Source organism: Vespa crabro, chromosome 6, assembly GCF_910589235.1.
Source record: "Vespa crabro chromosome 6, iyVesCrab1.2, whole genome shotgun sequence".
Classification (NCBI taxonomy): Eukaryota; Metazoa; Arthropoda; class Insecta; order Hymenoptera; family Vespidae; genus Vespa; species Vespa crabro.
This window is the reverse complement of record NC_060960.1, coordinates 6,411,839-6,432,878: the sequence shown is the minus strand read 5'-3', so window position 1 is coordinate 6,432,878 and position 21,040 is coordinate 6,411,839. Positions and strand designations below refer to the sequence as shown.

The window sequence follows — 21,040 nt, the reverse complement described above, 5'->3', positions numbered from 1 at the left end:
TGAATGAAATAAAATTTTGTTTAAAAATTAGTACAATTTTTATGGATACATCCTTTACGCGATATTAGATTCGTAATAGTCAACATAAAACATTGGAATAGAAATTCGTTCTTTTATTTAAAAATTTACTAAAATTCTCTTTAGAAGCTAATTAATTTTATAGTAATTAGATTATTACTATAAAATATATTCTCTATCTGATTCGATCGTTATATCGTATTTATCAAATTAAAAACTTGAAATATATATATATATATATATATATATATATATATATACATACACACACATATACACATATCATCTAAGTGATTAGATTTTTATGAAAGAATAGAATAAGGTTAGGAAGAAGAAGCAATGAACGAATGAATAAACGAACGAGCAATTAAACGTACAAAACCGATAGAGTAGCTGTTGGTGGTAGTAGTAGTAGTAGTAGTAATACTAGTAGTAGTAGTACTAGTAGTAGTAGTAGTAGTAGTAGTGGTAGTAGTAGTAGTACTAGTAGTAGTAGTAGTAGTAGTAGTAGTAGTAGTGGTAGTAGTAGTAGTACTAGTAGTAGTAGTAGTAGTAGTAGTAGTGGTAGTAGTAGTCGTCCTCGCTGGTCGTCCTCGCATCCTCAACTGCGCGGGAAGTGGCATTGAGAGGTGACCTAGTTTAAGACAGTAGGCTCACCACCACTGACGACGACGACGACGACGACGACGAAGACGACGACGACGACGACGACGACGACGACGACGACGACGACGACGACGTCGACGACAACGACGAGGACGACGGTAAATCTTTCTATGAACCTCTCTACGCGTGTATATTTATAGGTATCGACGTTTATGCGTAGGTGTATTCGTATTCTCGTAATTCACGCATGCGCAACATGTCTTCCAGCTACTGATGCACTCATTTTTACAATTATAGAGCAATTTTGCAGATCTACACAGTTGCTTTATGGATTTTAAAGGATATAAAAAGTAACACCAATATGGGCTACTTTTACGTATGTATATGTTCTTCTTAAAAAAGAAAGAAAGAAAGAAAGAAAGAAAGAGAAAAAGAAATTACAAGAAAAAATTATTTCATTTTTTTTTTCTCGTTTTTTGATAGATATTTGGATGAAGATTCTCATGTTCTTTTCTTTTTTGTTTTTTGTTTTCAAGGACAAAAAAGATATATAATAAGCTAATTACGGTAGCTGAATATTTGGACTTTGATGTTCTCTTTGAGGAAAAAGAAAAAAAAAAAATAAAATAAAATAAAAATCATTTGTTTTATTAATTTTCAATGTATACCGTCATTGTGATATTTAGAAAAAAATTTTAAATAAAAGGATAACGATTATCAAATAAGTTTACGTATAAATGAAAAATGATTAGTTAGTACGTGTATATATACATATATATACATATATATATCTCCTAGATACATAAACGACAAGTCGTAAAACGGAAATGGTTTTATTGCCACGACGATTATAGATACAACATGTATATGTAAATTACTAGAACGTAACTATCTAATCGTTCATATGTGACTTTGACACCTTTGCGTTTCTAACGTAAGAGAATCATAAGAATATATTCATTCGTAAGATATCCGTGTTTTTCGACTATGCCGATTGTTATTGTAAATTATATATAGCCAAATTTAATTACTTTTTTCATTGTAATTCTCATTTTTTTTTTCAGAGATCAAAGAAAATCGATTTCGTATGTATATATGTACGTATATATGAATAATTTTTTTTATGAAAAGAAACTTTCTCGTTGATTCTATCAAATTAATTCAATACGATAGGGATAGAAAATGTTGAATTTTTGTATATTTCTGAGATAGCATTGATATAATTTATGTACGAAGAATTTTGTTTCGTTCTTTTTTCTTTTTCTTCTTTTTTTTCTTTTTTTTTTGTTTTCTTTCTCTTTCCTTTTCTTTCTATAAAATTATTCTATATTCACAAATAAATATTTAAATATTTCTATTAAACTAATCTAATTCAATGGATATAAAAAAAGGCTGCGTTATTTTTTACATTTCGGATAATATTGATATATATATATATATAGTATAGATCTCTCTCTCTCTCTCTCTCTCTCTCTCTCTCTCTCTATATATATATATATATATATATATATATATATATAGAGAGAGAGAGAGAGAGAGATCAACAAATTTTTCGAAACGATCATTCGTTTCAAAAAGGAGGCCATCGACATTTTACATATGTATATATATATACATATGTGAAAAGTTATGCAAATTAAAATTGTCGCCATTTCATTGCATTAATTTTTATTATTTACATATTATTTTTCTTTACTTCTTTCAACGACCGTGCCATATTAAAAGCAACCAAAAAAAAGGCAAAAAAAAGAGAAGAAAAAAAGGGAAGAAAAAAAGGGAAGAAAAAAATATTAAAAACCGGGATAGGAGGACAACCGAACGGTAACCTTAATGCGACGGTATACTTCACGCGCTTATAATGATCCTTTCACCGATAAAATATTTTCAACATTATTTCAAGAGTCGCTATAGTTTAAAAATAAAAAAGAGAAATCGAAAGGGAAAGTGGGTGCAGGTATCGACGGTCAATTTGCATTAACGCAGGATTGGTTAAATATCGCCCATTATCGCTCTCAACGAAGAACGTTCAAAATTGAAATCTTTTATCCTTCTTCCCATTTTTTTTCTTTTTTTTTCTTTTTTTTTTCCTTCCTACTTCTTTCTCCGATGAATTTTAATGAAAAAGTTTTCGTCAAAGAATTTTCAACAAATTATTTCCATGTTCTTTCTTATCTTCTTGGATTTACACCATGATCTAATGTCACTCATTGTACAATTTTTTCTTTCTTTTTCTTTTTCTTTTTTTGCATAAAATATTTTAATTCCTCCGTATTTTTTTATCACTCATATAGATGATATTTTTATATTTTTATTAATATATATATATAAATTTATACAATAAATATATATATATATATATATATATATATATATATATATGTATATAGGTATATGAGATGACGTTTATCTAAAAAAATTACATTACAAGACGATATTGAAATTTTAATAATTTTGTGTTTCTACTACGGGAAATTATGATGTTTAGATATATAGAAAGAGTAAACGCGATTGAAGATTGCAGAGATCGAATTGAAGGGAAATTTTTTTTTTATATAAATAAAACATCGAACAAATAGACGTGAAACCATTAATTTTTCAATTTGGTTTTGTCTCGTTCCCGAAAAAAAAAGAAAAAAAAAAAAGAAAACAAGAACACGAAGAATAATTCCCAAAATACGTCAATTTTTCAGCCTCTTTTCGGATAATTGTCGCATGTAACTCCTTAATTATTATTTATTATTGATCGGCATATAATAATAAATAATAACGTGACTGGCAGTGATTGCATTACGGTTACGTTTACGATTGAATTAAAATCGTTATTGATATATTAAAAAAAAACATTTCAGAAAAATCGATAATATAAAAATCAACTAAAAAGATTTATACAATATAAGAACAAAAACAAGATGTTTATTATTTCATACTTTAATAATTACATGATAATTATATGTATTTGGAAAAACTTATATATATTACTAAGATCGAAGGAATTGACAATGTGTTCATGATGTAATGATCATGTTCGAATACTTCGGATAAAATAATTCGTCGTATTAAGTTCATAAGGATCGGGACGAGCGTGCAACGCTTAAAGTTACGTTCCCATCTCGTTGAAACGTATGTACTTCAAACGAGTCTGCCGTTGAGTGGCGTCTGGTCAACCAACTTACTACTAGACTGGAGAGAGGGTTTACATAGCGCGCGCGAACTGTCCGCCGTTATCGAACGCGTAATACGGTTCTCTCTTCTAGCTTCATGGACATTCCTGGGGACATGAACATGGCAAAAGTTGGACGTTCCAGTCGCTTACGAAGCTTCCTCTCTTTGCTCATCGACCGAGTCCATCGACCTTACACTTCTCTTGTCTACCATTAGACACACCGAGTGTAGGGTACTTACAAAAAGAAAGAAAGAAGGAAAAAAAAAAAAAAGACAAAAAAAAGGAAAAGGAAAAGAAAACGAAACGAGAAAGAAAAGATCTTGAAACGTCTGACCTGTCTATACACTGTACGTGTGACATAGAAAATGAGAAAAGGAAAAATAAAAATACAAAAAAAAAAAAAAAAAAAAAAAAAAGAAAAAATAATAAAAAGAAGAAAAAAAAATGAGAAAGAAAGAATGAATGAAGAACATAGACAAAGTGTCGTAAAATAAATATCATCCTTTTATCTGTTTAGGGAGGATAAAAGGTTCTTAGTATGGGTCAAAAGAGATACCCTCTGGCTTTTCGTTTCACAAAAATCCAAAAAAAGAAAAAAAACACACGCACACAAAACAAAGAACAAGATTAACCCTCGAAAAAGATTCTCGTAATAGGAATAATCGATTTTCCAAAAATGATCACACGAACTTTCGGTTCGATCCTGTATATTCCTTTTTTTTTTTTTTTTTTCTTTTATATGTCCTACACATATTTAAACAATTAAGATAACTTATCGACGACGATAATAATCGAAGCGTCGATGGATAAATATTAAAACAACAGAAAAAAGTAAAAGAGAAAAGAATAAATAAAAAGAAGATATAATAAATAAAAGGAAAGAGATAAGAGATATTTATTTTGAAAAGAAACGAGATAACTAAAATAGATAGATAGATTAGATAGATAGATAGATAGATAGATAGATAGATAGATAGATAGACAGATAGATTGATTGATATATAGAGAAGAATGTATCTCGTAATGGTGTCAGTGCGTGTGCGCATGCGCAGTAGATGCACTCGAGCTTACAAGCACAAGGGAATCGTCGTTCGCAAGAGCTTGGGAGCTTGCGATGCCCGACGAACTGGGTCAACGTGAACACCGTCGGTTCTTAACGCGTGCGCGCACACACATATACACGTATACGTATGTGTATGTATGTGTCTGTGTGTCTATGTATGTATACGTATAAGCTCCTAGTGGGACAAGTATACTACACGTTATATTACGTATGTATAGAGGAAGAGGTAAGAGAGACGACGTAGAAGGTCTCTCTTTTGTCCTCTTACCTACCTCATCTCCGAATATTTTCCTTCTCATTGGTATTGGAATCTGTGGTATTCGAAACTCGGTCTCATGCTCGAGGTACCTTCGTTTTTTTTCTTTTCTTTATTTTTTTGTTCTCTCTCTCTATCTCTCTCTCTCTCTTTTTTTTTTTCTTTTTAAAATTAATCTTCGAAGTACGATTTATTCGAAGGTCTATTTGAAATCAATCTAAATTACGGACGGTACACAAGAGCCTAAAGGTAAATCAATTCTTTGATAATTATTATATAAATTAAGTCACAGTATGTACGTATACGCGTATTTCATTGTAATTTCATTATAATTTATTATTACGTCTTATGTTCGTTCGCGCGCATATACATAATGTACTCGTCTATGTACGTACATACTCAAGTTCATTATAATAATTTTTTCATAAAAGTTCGATTAATACGCACAAATTTCTTTTTACCATTTCTTTCTTTTCTTTTCTTTATTATATTTTTCTTTTTATTTCTGATTGTAAAAAAAAAAAAAAAAAAAAAAAAAAAAAAGAATAATAATAAAAGAAAAAAAAAACGTTACATAAGTTTACTCACAGAATAATGTGAAATTTGTATTAATTCCGTAATTTATTAATCGGAACGAAAAAAAAAAAAAAAAAACGAAGCAATTTAGTTTCGGGTGAAAATATTGGCAAGATATTCGTATAGGGACAAATACGATAAGAGCCATTCGAGAAGTAAAAATAAATGCTTACGGTGGTCTACGGACTCGTGTATAGCTTGTGGAAATGTTGACGATTAATGAGGCTGCATTCGAGAAAGATAGAGAGAAATATATATATATATATATATATACAGAGAGAGAAAGAGAGAGAGAGAGAGAGAGAGAGAGAGAGAGGACCAAAGTGAAAGTGCGCAAACCATCTCGAATTCGAGTTCTTTCGGGCCGGCCCGATCTCGTCGTCGAGGAGCCTCCGAAAAAGGCGAATCGTCGTTGCTTTGGTCGCCTGATTCGCAGAAAACTGAGCTTGGAGAACGGGTCATGAGAATGTACATAATGCGTATGTACAGTAAAAAGGAATAGCTATCTATGTATCTATGTATATATGTATTTATGTATTTATGTGAGTTATGATTTCAATAAACAAAAAAACATATTTTTGTTTTTATTCCAATCGAACAATATCGGATATATTGTTATATCATGCATATGACATAAATATATTTATGGAACTTTCAAAATATACATATCATTCATAATGTCATATTCTGAAGGATAAAAAAAGGATAGAAAAAAGAAAAAAGAAAAAGAAAAATAAAAAAAAAAGAAATGAGAACTAAATGATATTATTCTGCACTATTGTACTTTTCACTGTCATATTACGAAAACGACAAAGATGTTATTTTTGAACGATAAAACGTGTATAAAATTTATGTCATTACAATATTAATAAAAGAAATGGTATCACTATTATGGTATAATATTATTTACTTTATAACCCTTATATTTCGATACGAATATAAAATATCTAGACGTTAATAAATTTATCAAAATATACATATTTAAAATATTACGGATAGAGATATTCAAGGGAGGCGGGAAGGGATAAAAAAAGAAAGAAAAAATTATTATAATATAAAAATAATAATAATAATAATAATAATAATAATAATAATAATAATAATAAAAAATAATAATAATAAAAAATAATAATAAAAAAAAAATAAAAGAAATAATGAAATAAAAAAAAAAAAAAGATGGTACCCCTTATTCTGTAGTCTATTATTGCTTTTTTACTTTAGAAAAGAGTCAGTGGGATATCGATTCCTCAAGGGTACTCGTCGAGAGTCGCTTCCGAAACGGTATCAAAAGCCATCGTTGGAGCTGCACTCCTCGAAGCCGAGTACCTACCGCTCGATACCGATTCGTTTCGCACGATGCTTCTATAGAAATCGTAGATGCGATCAATAATGAACGTTCGATTGTAGGGCGCGTTCGAGAAGTGGGTCGTAAACGACCTACAGTCGCTCTCTCGTGTGTTCATTTCTCTCTTATTTATATTTAATATTATAAAGTCTTATGTGTGCGCACGATCGGTGATACTTTATTTATATTTTACGTGAATGCATAAGAAAAAAAGAAAGAAAGAAAGGAAGAAAAGTAAAATCAGTTCATTCGTTCGATAAATGAGACTACGAAATGATACAAATTTTTTTCCATTCTAATTCATTGATAAATTGTCTTTCAACAAATTCTTTCTTTTTTTTTTTTTTTCATTCATTTTTTTCTTTCTTTTTTTTCTCCTCCCCCTCCCCCCAATGAAATTGAAAATTGGAAAATAATTAAGATCGTTCCATGCGAAATCATTATGAAATTGTTTGCCTTTAAAGAAATACCAATTGCAAATTAATAATATAATTTAAATCTGTCCATTCAGATTATTCGAAAAATCGTCTGAAAAAATTATTCGCCTTTAAGATTAATTGCTAATTAAATAAAAGAATAATAATAATAATAATAATAATAATAATAATAATAATAATAATAATAATAATAATTAGAAAATATTCATTCCGTGTCATCATCATAATTGTCTTGGAAATGTTTATATTTTTACCGTGAAATTGTAAATTCAAAAGAAAAGAAAACAAAAGAAAAGAAAAGAAAAAAAAGAACAGAAAAAGAAAGAAATTATCTCAGAAATTTGTCTTTTCGCAACGTAATAAAATTCGCAGCGTAATGAAAAAAGAAGAAAAGAAAAGAAAAAGAAAAAAAAATGTGAATTTGTCGGTAGAAAAAAAGAAAGAGAAAAGAGAAGAAACAAAAAAAAAAAAAAAAAAAAAAAAAAAAAGAAAAAAAAATAACAAGTCATGACACCTAATGATTCTTTTTTCTTTTACGTGTGCTATCCTATGACTTTCTCTTTTTTTTTCTCTCTTTCTTTCTTTTTCTTTTTTTTTTTTCTTTCTTTTTTATGTGTGATCTAGCAACATTTCCTACTCGTTTCAACCCGTTCGAGTGCTCTTACTCCTCGTAGCGTTCGCACAGCCGCCTGCTACTGACCCACTTCCATCTCTGGGAATAACCAGCTCGCACACCTCGAGTCCACCCACATACGGAATCTCCCGCGCGTTCTCTCACCCACAAACTTCGTTGATGCGCCACAACGAGCTCGTTGGTAAATGGGTGGGGGCGTGCGCGCGCGCGCGCGCGCTCCTTCCTAATCAGTCCTTATTGCACGATCAAAGAGCTAACCGAGACGACTTTTCGATGACAAGTTCTTTTTCTTCTTCTTCTTCTTCTTCTTCATCATCCTTTTTTTTTCTTTTTTTTTTCAACCCTATTTACTCGATCGCGTGATTTCGAAACGAACGTCATTTAATCGCCTCGATGAGAGAACGACGATTATCATTGATTAAATATCCTTTAGAAATCAATTTTATTTCTTTCCTTTTCTTTCTTTCTTTTCTTTTTTTTTTCTTTTTTTCTTTTCTTCCCTCTTCTTTTCATTTCACGCTTACAAGAAAATTATATAATTGTAATACTCGTGATATTATTTTATAACAGTACGATTATATTTCATTAGCCTTATCGAGTATTGAAATTGTATCATTTAATAAAAGGGACACATTTGAGAACATCGTTTTACGTAGTATTTAACGTTTAATTAAATTTGTGTGGATAAAAAGAAAAAGAAAAAGGAAAAAAAAAGGAGACAAAAACGACAAAATGACGGTGGAGGGGGCGAGGGGAGGGTGGGACAGGAATGAATTGAAGAGGATGTGAAATTTTTCGATTATACGCCATTGTAGACGGTTAAATAAGTTCGAGAGGAAACACATTGAATTTTTTTCGATATTAATATGTTGACATTTACCTGAACAATCGGAGGAAAACGTGCTAGTTGATCGTTGACGCCTTTCAAAAACACAGAAACTTTTACGAAACACTGAAATACGTGGAACGATCGGACATTCGCGTCTCGATGCTGTATTCTTCGTTCGAAGCAAATGTGTAACATCCACGTACGATGCACTATAACATAAAGAAACAAAATAAAAAATTATTGGTATTGATTTTTTACGATTAAAACAAAACAAAACAAAAATATATATATAATATATATTTTTATATTATAATTATAAATATAATACAATATACGATATATAATTTATATATAATATATATATATATATTTTTTTTTTTCCTTTAATTAAATTAATAGCAAAAGAAAGAAAGAAAGAAAGAAAAAAAAAGGAACAAATTAACAAAAATTAACAAAAATTAATAAAAATTAACAAAATTAATATAATTAATAAATTGGGCGAATGTTTTCGGCTTCTAATACCTATTGTTTGAAATATTTACACGTAAATCGAAGATACGAACGATGAAAGAGAAAATTCTGAAGTGGACGCCTTAGATGAACGAAGAGAGTGTACGGAGGGAGGGAGGGAGGGAGGGAGGGAGGGAGGCAGAGGGTGGGGTAAAAGAGAGAGAAGGGAAGCGGGAGGTGGACAATAAAAGTAAAAGAAAAAGGAAAAGAAAAAAAAGAGAGAGAAGATGGATTCCGTTAAAAGCCGGACGGGCCAAGGCGAGACTAACAACGTGGACCGTCTAATCGGGCTGTCTTTCGAAAGAAGAAACGAAACGAAGAGACGAGAGACGAGAGACGAGAGGCAAGGCGAGACAAGACGAGGAGTGTAGAAGAGAGGAGAGGAGAGGAGAGTAGAGGAGAGGAAGGGAGGAGAAGGAGGAGGAGGAGGAGGGGGGAGGAGGGGGAGGAGGAAGAAGAAGAAGGCGTAGGCTATGCGCGTGTGGATGTCGTTTACCTCTCGGAGTTATTTGGCCCCATCGTGGCATGAACGTTCGAGCACGAATGAGAGAAGAGACACACGAATAAGCAGGAGAGTTGTAGAGTGCCAAGCGAATGAGAAAAAGAGATAGAGGGAGAGAGAGAGGGTGAATATGTGTCTCTGTGTACGTGTGTGTGTGTGTGTGTGTGTGTACGAGTGTACGTGTGTATGCATCTGCAAGTATACGCATGTTTATGCGTGTATACGGATACATTGAAAAATTCGACGAAATTTCGTTCGATGATTTTAAACGTGATTTTCGTTCGAAATCGTTTAAACAATTAATTACCTTAGTCTGTTCGATTTTTGATATTGATATTATATGTAGGTCCTATTCTAAGTCCTCACGGCGAAAGAACTAATGTGAAAGTGAAAGAAAGAGAAAGGACAACCCGTCCTTTTTATTCGGAAAGGACACGTCTCCGGGACGTGTTCGGCCTGTATAAATCGCGTGAGAGTCTCTTTCCCCCACCAACAAAAAATACTCTCCCAAGATCCAAACGAATTTTTCGACAACACGGGATGAGTTCAATCGTTCGATTTCTCTCTCTTTCTCTCTCTCTCTCTCTCTCTCTGTTTGTTTGTTTCCGTCTATGTATCTCTGTCTCTTTCTACAGAATTCGTCGATAAGAATTAATTATCTATATTTCAGATAATATAGATGATTTCATCATCACGGACGCGCGTGTAAAGGGCAATTCAAAAATTCATATTTGTCGAATTCGTTGTCGTTTCGTTCGACGGAAAAGTAATTTCAACGATAAGAATCACAAAATTCTTTCCTTTCCTTTTTTTCTATTTTTTTTTGTTTTGTTTTGTTTCTTTCTTGTCTACCCCACGCGTACGCGTATACTATCGATTCCCTTTGAGAAAACGACGAGTCACAGGCAACTATTCTTTTTCTTTTATTTTGCATTTTCTTTTTTTTAATTTTTTTTTTCTTTTTTTCGTATCGTAACCAACTCGTACGAAAGAACGTAATGGAAAAGAGAGGAAGAGAAAGAGAAGTATGAAAAGGAAAAGATGGAGGAGAAGTAGGAGGAGTAGGATGAAGAGAAACGATGTAAGAGATTCATATCGAACGAAACATTGATTCGTTCGTTCCTTCCACGGACGTTTCGTTCGTTCTGTTCTAGAGTTGCGTTACTCGGACATAACTAGTGCTAGTGAGTTGGCATAGTTCAACGAGGAACCGGCGATAACAAATGGTAGCGATAATAGCCGGCTCTCCGTGAGAGACCGGATACGGCTCGTCTCATGAAATTATCCATGGTAGACGAACTCTCTCGACGAGAGGAACCTATCCATAGAGAATGGAACCATAGATAAGTACCAGGAACATTAATATCCTTTCTTTTTTTTTCTTTTCTTTTTTCTATTTTCTTTCATTCTTCTTTCCTTTCTTTCTTTCTTTTTTTATTGTTGTCGATAAAAAAAAAAAAAAAAAAAAAAAAAAAGAAGAGGAAAAAAATAACGAAAAAAGAAAAACGCATAAATCTACGACAAACAAAAAAAAATAAAAGAAAAATAATAATAATAATAGTAATAATAATAATAATAATAACAATAATAATCGTTCAAGTTTCAATTAATTAAAGAAGACAAATATAAAATGCCGGACATGTTGTATCGAAGAAAATTTTAATATATATATTTATCAAAGTTTGATCGAATTATAAAAAATTCAAAATTATCGAACGATAAAAGAAAGAGTATACGAGCCAATAGGCAGTTATAATCTAATTACAGATTATGTCGCGTTTAAAAGTCATTTACCCTGTGCGCGATTCAAACGGGTTTCGCAAGGGGGACCGCGAACGGTGTCGATGATAAAGCGAACGTTACTACTATGGAAAAGTTAGTGAGCGAACACTCGCGAACGATAAGCGGCTAGAATCGCAAGGTGGTATTTAACTCGTTCGCATCCATAAGCGCACCAGCAGCACGCCGTTATGACCATGGCCTTAATCGCGGAGCCATATATACAACGACTCTTAAAGAGAGAGAAAGAGAGAGAAAGAGAGAGAAAGAGAGAGTGAGAAAAGAAAAAGACATATGCATACGATCGTTCCCTACCACCTTTATATACTGCCTTCCTTCCCCTCTTCCTCCTCCTTCAACTCTTCCTTTTACCCACCCATCACCTCACCCTTCTTGATCCGAGTAAAGCGACGATTCGAATTTGCATTCTAGAGTAGATTCTACAGGATTATAAATTCGTAATGATTCTCGTATGCATTTCTTTTTTAATGACTGACTTTTTCAATAATTATTATATTGCAATGAGTATAATAATAATAATAATAATAATTCATGCGCTAATACACACCTGCACCATGGATTTTTTTTTCAAAACTCGTAAGTAAAACCCGAGGATCTTTTGTGTAGAACGATTAATATTATAAATAAATAATTTCCCTTTTGCGTTCATTCGTTTCTTTTATCCTAAATATTCAATTTGTTTATCACATATGTTCAATCATTTTTAATAATTTTTAAGTTTATCAAAAATGAATAATAGCTCCCAAGTAACATCGATATTCGAGCCTGATTACTTTTAATGTCCATTGTTTTAAAACATTAAGATACGAAACGAACAAGTGTTCTTCTTTAAAGCTTCTTATTAATCCATTCCTGACTACGTTGCATTGTAAATTTTATCCTTCTTAAATATACGTTCGTATATATGTATATGAGGGTCATTTGAAAAGTTCACGAACTTTGTTCCTTATTTTTTTTTCTTTTTCTTTTTCTTTCTTTTTTTTTTTCTTTTTAATGCATAAATTTCATTCTTAAAATAAAACACATTATAGTTTTGGAGTTAGAAAAAATAAATGAAAATTAATCGCCTCTATTTATTCGTTCAATTCTTTTATCAATCAATGATAAGTATTTTGTAAAAAAAATGTATATATATATATATATATATATATATATGAATATTTCGATCAATGTAGATAATTAAGTGTTAGAGTTGCCTCAGGTTTGCGTCAGGATTGCATCAGGATTGCGTCAGGGTTAAGTCATTTATACATTTTAAATACCGATATTTTAATATAAATATTAATTATATTCATTTAAAATACTTATCGAATGTTGAAAGCTATTGATTCATAACAAATGTCTGCCAAAATTATCAGGTTGATCATTAAAAAGATGGATCAAAAAAAAAAAAAGGATTCACCAATCGTAAGTACATACAAGAGAGAAGTAATATTGATTGCATCGATTGCAGTTAAAAAAAAAAAAAAAAAAAAAGAAAAGAAAAGAAAAAAAAAAGAAAGAAGAGAGAAGAAAAGAGAAAGCGAAGGATAAAAAAAATTAAGTAAGTAAGTAAGAAAGGAAAATAGAAAGAAAGAAAGAAGGTAAGGAAGGAAGAAAGAAAGAAAAACGCGAGTCTCTCGAAAATACGATCGTTTTCCTCGAATGAGATAGGAATAAAATCTCGAACGCGCGCGGAGGAGTTTTCATGGCAGGCGCGTGCGGCCGAGAGTGCGAAATACGCGCTTGACCTTAGAGCCAGTCATCGCACCGCGAGGTCGACGGATAAATCGCCGGAGTGGAAAACAAGAAACCGACGCGCGGCGCGCCGGCGCTCTCTCTCTCTCTCTCTCTCTCTCTCTCTCTCTCTTTTTTCTGTCTGTCTGTCTATCTGTCTCTCTTTCTCTCTCACTTCTCCTTCTTCGACGCGTCGAATCGCATCCAACCGAATGAACGAACGAACGAACGAACGAACGGAAGGAGCCTTATCTACTCTCACGATGAAATAAGAAGCCAGTTTCCATACTTGAGTTCGACCAGAAAGCATTCATTATTTAAACTTTCAAAGCGAATGGATCCAAAGTGAATACACTTTTTCAATAGTTCTATTTACAAATTTAAAAAATTCATATTAATTATCCTATTTTAAATTTATTTCTTTTATGTTAAAACATTATATATATATATATATATATATATATATATATATATATATATATATATAAAAGTATAATATGGTGTAATACTATCTATGTACTATATGTATTATATGAATTATATATGTAGCATAATTTTCTTCCTCTTTTTCTGCCTCTGTATATATATATATATATATATATATATATATATATATATATATATATATATATATATACATATATAATATATATAATATATATAAAATATATTTATATATATATATATATGTATATATATATCGAAGAAAATGATAATATATCAAAATTTGATCGAACTATAAAAAATTCGAAATTATATACTTATATATATATATATATATATATATATATATATATATATATGTATATATATATATATTTATATATGAATATATAATATATTATAAATACAAATAAAACTAGACATATATATATATATATATATATATTTTATATATGATATAGATATACATATACATATATTTTATCAAAGCTTAGAGATTAATCTTATTTCTATGCACGCTATCAGCACACTTCGTCCGTTGCAGCTTCCGTCGTCAAAATGAAAAAAAAAATAAAAATAAAATACCCATTTCAATAAATAGGACAAAGATTCTACATTTGAAAATATCTCTTAAAAAAAAAAGAAAAAAAAAAAAAAAATAATAATAATAATAAAAAAGAAAGAAAAAACCCCGAAGAAACATATTACTAACCTTCGTCGCAAACATTCTATGCTGCCTTGTAAGAGGAATCATGTCCTGAACAAGAAGAAAAAAAAAAAAAAAGAAAAAAAAAAGAAAAGAAGAAAGAAAAAAGAAAAAGAAAAAAGAACAAACAAGATATGCTTGTCAATTATTTTGACACTTAAAATAGCACATTATCAAAGACAATTTTACACCAAAACATCCGAAAACACTTTAACGCGTGTTTCTCTAAGCGAGTGAACACAGCTGACAATACTTTTTCGCGAACTCTCGTCAAACGCGTTAGTCTCGCGTTTATGCCTCCTCCATACTCGATACAATCGTTTTTCTTCTCTTCGTCCGTGACTCTCTGCCAAGGGTGGCGTCATTTTATCGTTTAAATAATAAATCGCAACTGCGTGCTTAACGCGCGATACGTACTATCGAATGGCGCCGTTACAAAATATTTTTAATTAGTTCACGTGATCTCAATTAATCTGACACGCTTTAAAAAATTTCTTCTTTCCCTTTCATCTTTCTCTTTCTCTCTATCACTTATCTCTACCTTTCTTTCTTTCCATTTAAATCCCCAATTTTTAGATAATAATCTCCATTATCGATGAAAAATATGCATTGAAAAATTTTCCCGCCCATTTCTTTTCATTTATTTTTTTTTTTTTTGTTTCATTTCTCTTCGAAATAATTTTCATTTTTTTCTTCATACATTTTCATCTAAATTTTATCGTAAATTTTGATGTGGAAAGAGAGATAATACGTACGCGACGTTATACGAAACGATTTCATATCGTACATTGCACTTTTCATGATCATTGAGATGTAAGATAAAGAGAAAGAAAAAGAGAGAGAGAGAGAGAGAGAAAGAGAGAGATAACGAAGGCGATATATCTCTGGTGGTGGGCGGATAAAAGAGTAAAGGTAGAAATCAAATTTTGATCATAACATGATTTGACAAAACTACGGTGATATATTCAACATTGCTATTCTCTTTTTGTATATATATATATATATATATATATATATATATATATATATATATATGTATATAATGTATGTATGTACGTATATATATAAATTTTCTAAATCCAATGGGACCAGACATATATATATACATATATTATCAACTTATCACTTTTTCCAATGATCATACATTGCACTTTGTAAATTTATTATCATAAGTGTTCCCATTCAAAACTAATCATTCTCTGACATATAATCTTTCTTTTCTTTTTATATATATATATATATATATCAGAGATATTATATGTATGTATAATATAAAATATGATACGCCTTAATAAAGATCAGATATTTTCTAAAAAAGAAAGTATAAATCAATGGTTAAGAAAAATGGTTAAAGTTTGAAATTTATTCGAACAATTTATATAAGGATCGTGTAAAAACGAGATTATTGTTAATGTATTATTGAGAATCTTTTTCATCGTGTCTAGGAGGTTGGAGGAGATTGGAAGAGGTTTGGCGGTGGTTGGCGGAGATTGAAGGAGATTGAAGGAGGAGAAGGAAGAGGAGGAGAAGGAGGAGGAAGAGGTCGATATCGTCGTCAGAGCACTTTCGTTGCCGTTACGCGAGCGCCGATCCAACGAGTGACTACTGAAAGGAGAAATGGGAACGAGCAGTGGTTCTTCTCCCGCTAAAATAATCATCATTTTAATTTTAATTGCAGTGAATAAATGAAATGAAAAATTCACAGGTAAAAGATCATTCTTATCCGAGGAAAATTATTTTCTTCTGTCATCGAAAACGAGTCATGATACTAATTAGGAAAAAATTTTCTTCTGTCATCAAAAAAGACTCATGATTCTAATTGGGAAAAATTTTCTTCTCCTTCTTTTTGTACTCGAGTAATAACAATACGAGCACGAAGAAGAACTTTTATACGTTTACGATGGCAATTAGTAAAATTCATAAAATTCCTTCGCAGTTTTTCCTTTCTCTTCTTCTTCCTTCCTTTGATCTACATAAATTTCATTCTCAAAGTGGGGGATAACAAAAAAAAAAAAAAAAAAAAAAAGAAAGAAAAAGGCCACGTATTTTTCAAATTATAATAGTAACATTCTTGTTGTGTCCTATTCGCTCGTGTATGCATATAGGACGGTCGTGTAATTAAAAGTTTCAACGTCGACAACGCAATTTACGAATCTGGGACGAGGGAAGTTTATCTTTTGGATAAAGATACCGAGAGAAAAGATAGCGATAAAGATATCATTGAGGAAAAATGTAAGAAATGAAATGGGGGAGAAAAAAAGAAAAAAAAAGAAAAAAGAACAAAAAAAGAACAAATGTCTCCAACCACTTAAACCGATTATAATGCTTTCAAAGTGAAATATTTTAATATCCTTGCTTTCTTGTTTGTCTTTCCTTTTCTTTTAACTTTTTGTTATTTTGTTTCGCTCTATTTTTTTTTTTTGACCTTTTTTTTTCTTTTCTTCGATCGAAGATAATAAAAATCTACAATTTAAAATCTCCGTACGATGAGATAACGCAAATAATCGATTGATAACGATACAATAACGAAATCAATTGAGAGAATTTAAATCTGCTATTTTAATCATTGAAAACGATGCACGATCGAGAGGAAGTACTAATAGAAAAAAAATCTCGTTCTAATTATCGTCGATCAATTTATCTAAGCGTAAAGAAGAGAAAGGAAGAAATTAGAAATAGAAAAAGAACAACGACAAAAAAAAAAGAAAGAAAAAGAAAAAGAACAAATTCTCGCAGTCCTCTTGTTGCACGCGTATCTACGGTTAAAAAAAAAAAAAAAAGAAGATAGAAAAAGAAAAAAAAGAAGACAAAAAGAGAAAGAAAGAAAAAAAAAACATTCGAGGCTTCCGTTCCGTAGTATTTTTCAAGTAGAACGTCGGTAGTTACCGATTTGACACCAATCCACAGAGTTCAGGTCATGTGGTTCGCCTCAAGCATCTCTCTAGCACTATTTCACCTCGTTGACTCGCACTATATTTCTTTTCTCTCATTCTCTCCACCCACTAATCGAACCATCGTCTACCCTCCTCCCATTGAGGCGAATTATTCAGAACTGAAAAATAATTTCAATGATGCAATAACCATTTTATTTTATTTTTCCTTTTCTTTTTTTTTTTTAGTTCTTTGTTTTTCTTTTTTTTTTTTATTTTTCATTTTTTATCTGTTCTTTTTTTTTCATGTTCCTTTTAAAAAAGAGAAACACGATCGAGATATATGATAACACATGATATAAATATATACATATATATATATATATATATATATGTATATATGTATATATGTATATATGTATATATGTAATTACTGTACGTACGTATCTCATAAATTTCCTTAGTAGTATCGAAACTTCGACTTTTAATGTGTTACCCACGGTAGTAAGTTAATAATAACGCGTAGTACGTGCATTTTCATAAACCACTTGCGAAACATCACGCATACATACCTATCTCTTGCATGTGGCAAGAACGTCCTATAACTCAGCCGTTAATGTTTTATATATATATATATATATACATATATATACATATATATATATATATATATGTATATGTATATGTATATGTATTTACGTACTCGATTAAATTCAAGTCGAAATCTTTTCGTATCGATCGATAGTAAGATGAACGTTAATTTTAAAATAAAAATTATCGGGAAATTTTTAGCGATCTAAAATTGTTTTGAAAATCATAATGGAAATAGAAGTTCATCGTTTATATGTAATAGTAACGTTTATGACAACGAGATGACGAAGACGACGTTGACGATGGGGGATGATGAGGATGAGGATGATAAGGATGATGTGGATGATGATGATGATGATGATGATGATGATGATGATGATGATGATGATGATGATGACGAGGATGACGATCGCAAGGACGCGGCCGAGCGTTCGCGCGGAAACGAGTCGACGTGAGTAGGTCAACGACTTTGAGTCGATGCAAACAGCCTTGCGTCTAACGAGCCAACGATCCCTCAACGACTACGATGACGACGACGACGACGACGACGACGAAGACAACGGAGACGGAGACGGAGACGATTCTCAGTTGCTCTACTTTGATTATGTAGGTTATTCGCGGAAAAAAAAAGGAAAGAAAAAAAAAAGAAGGAAAAAAGAAAAAACGGTGACGAGCACCGGTCATCATTTTATCCGCCTACTAAAAATACTTCGATCGATAGACCGATATATCGGCTTTTTCCAACGAAAAACACGAGAGAACGTCGCAAATAAGTTGTCGCATATCGTTCGCCAATAAAATAATTTTCCATTTCTTATAGAAATTATAAAGAGAATGCAAAAAAAAAAAAAAAGAAAGAAAAAGAAGAAGAAGAAGAAGAAAAAAAAGAAGATCTAATTTTTCTAATCGTTCCAGTTTTATCGCGTTAAAATATTTCTTATTAGAACAAATCCAAATTTTACATAGAATATGATTAAAAATCTGCAAATAGGTAAATGTGAGAAATTTCTAATTTGAAAATTATAAATATTGATTTGTAAGTGAAACGAAAAAAAGGAAAGAAAAAAAAAAAAAAGAAAAAGAAAAAAAATAAGAAGAAAAAAGAGGAAACTGAAAATACGAACGAAATAATAATTCATGTTTCTTTTTTCCCCTCTGTTTCTTTTTCTTTTTTTTTTTTTTTTTTCTTTTTGAGGATTATATTCCGAGAGTAATAATAAAACGTAGGTGCTTTAAAAATGGCCGCCGTTTCTCGGTCACTGTGTATGCCAAATGAAACCAAGTCGAGTTTTGTCTTGCGATATATTTTCCCCAAGGCTTCGGCACAATCTCAGTCTCGGAGAAAGTAGAAAAATGTATCGCACGCTTTATTTGCCATCTAACGGGTGTCCTATAGTGCACATAAACAATACACACACACACACACACATACACCCACAGACAGACATCGGTCATTTATTATAGTTACAATCCACCTTGAAAATAAATTATCTTTGATAATTTTTTTTTATCAAAATAATCAATCGTTTCAATTGTCACTGATTAATATTTTACATAGTAACTATTAATTTTTTCAATACATCTAATATATTACACTATTTCCCTTTTTCTACTTCTTCATTCAATTTATTTTCGAAACACATGCAACGACGATAATACAACAAGCCTTGTTTTTTTTTTTATAGTTCTCCAAAAAAATATTTTTTTTCATTTCGATCTGAGATATGTCGGGAACACATCTGGGATCGTTTTTATCTCTCTATAAGTAAATCGAGGTACGACCGTGTGCAATAATATTTATACTTTGCTTTCGGATATTCAATACGATGTCACTGAGTTGATAAGAATTGTCAATAATATACGAATATTCCGATGCAGTTAATGATATCGTTTCTATTTTTATAAGGAAACAACAAAAGAGAAACAGCTTAACTCGATATTAAATATTGATCAAATAGTAAATTTCTAATTTTATTCGTGTAGATATTTATTTACTTATTAATTTATTTATTATACGGATATACACAATAAATTCGTTTTTACGCACATAAGCGGATATAAATGAAGGTTACTTTTATGAATGAGAATTGGAGAGAGTGGGATACACGATGGAAAACGAAATGACGTGTCGGGTCAACGAGAAATAAAAAGAAAAAAAGAGAGAGAGAGAGAGAGAGAGAGAGAGATAAAGTGATGGACAGGCAAAGAATACGAGAGAGAGAGAGAAAAAGAGAGAGAGAGAAAAAAAGGAGGAAAAAAAAGAGAACGAATCTTCGAGGACGATGCGTGTATAACTGTCAGTGACAATGTTACCCTTATCGTTCTTAATGTCTTATCGCCTTCTTAATGCGCTCTCGAGCACGACCAACGACCTTTCGCGTTCTCTCAACGTGCGCTTTAACGGTGCACTTTCTTATGCGACTCCACCAAGATAAGAGGACTTAATCTTTCTTTTTTTATATATATATGTTTTATACATGTATGTGTATACATATATATATATACACACATACACATACGTTTCAGCTCTTTTTTTCCCCTTTGAAAAAAATACATATCTCTACGTATAGTGAGTGAATTGAAATGATTTTGGAAGGTCATATTTTATCGTTAAAACGACGTCTTATCGTTAAAATAAATGAGATTTGTTGATTTCTCTAATGATCAGATAAAGTAAGATTTAAATTTAGAAATACATATATAAAAACGAAAAAACAAAAAAAAAAAAAGAAAAGAAAATAAAATTGTTATCGTTTGTAAAATATCTAACCCATTATGTACGTACGTATGTATTGTATATGTATGTGAGGCACGCGTATAAATGTATTTCCATTCGATTTTTTGATTATTTTCTTTACGTTCTTCGTGTTCGTTAAAACCTGTACTTCGTTTCTCCGAGTTTGTAGGTAGAGGTTAACCTATATATCTCTATCGATTTCACGGCTCTGCGCATGCGTCATTCTGGTTCTTATTG

General features: G+C 31.2%; 1 protein-coding gene and 1 long non-coding RNA gene across 6 annotated transcripts in view; one reads left to right on the top strand and one right to left on the bottom strand.

The window, feature by feature from the left end:
• Positions 1–21,040, bottom strand: part of LOC124425003 (solute carrier organic anion transporter family member 74D) — a 95,710-nt gene that overhangs the window by 26,085 nt on the left and 48,585 nt on the right. For 3 of the 5 annotated variants that reach the window (XM_046964738.1, XM_046964736.1, XM_046964737.1), the window contains one exon: positions 8,979–9,136. The gene's annotated coding sequence lies outside the window, so the exon portion shown is untranslated. Of the gene's footprint in view, positions 1–8,978; positions 9,137–14,611; positions 14,631–17,491; positions 17,676–21,040 lie in introns of those variants that run through there. The other 2 variants (XM_046964739.1, XM_046964740.1) reach the window with 2 other exon arrangements.
• Positions 13,235–19,105, top strand: LOC124425011. The gene is made up of 3 exons (XR_006942410.1): positions 13,235–13,800; positions 16,051–16,310; positions 18,329–19,105. It is a non-coding gene; the product is annotated as an uncharacterized LOC124425011 (long non-coding RNA).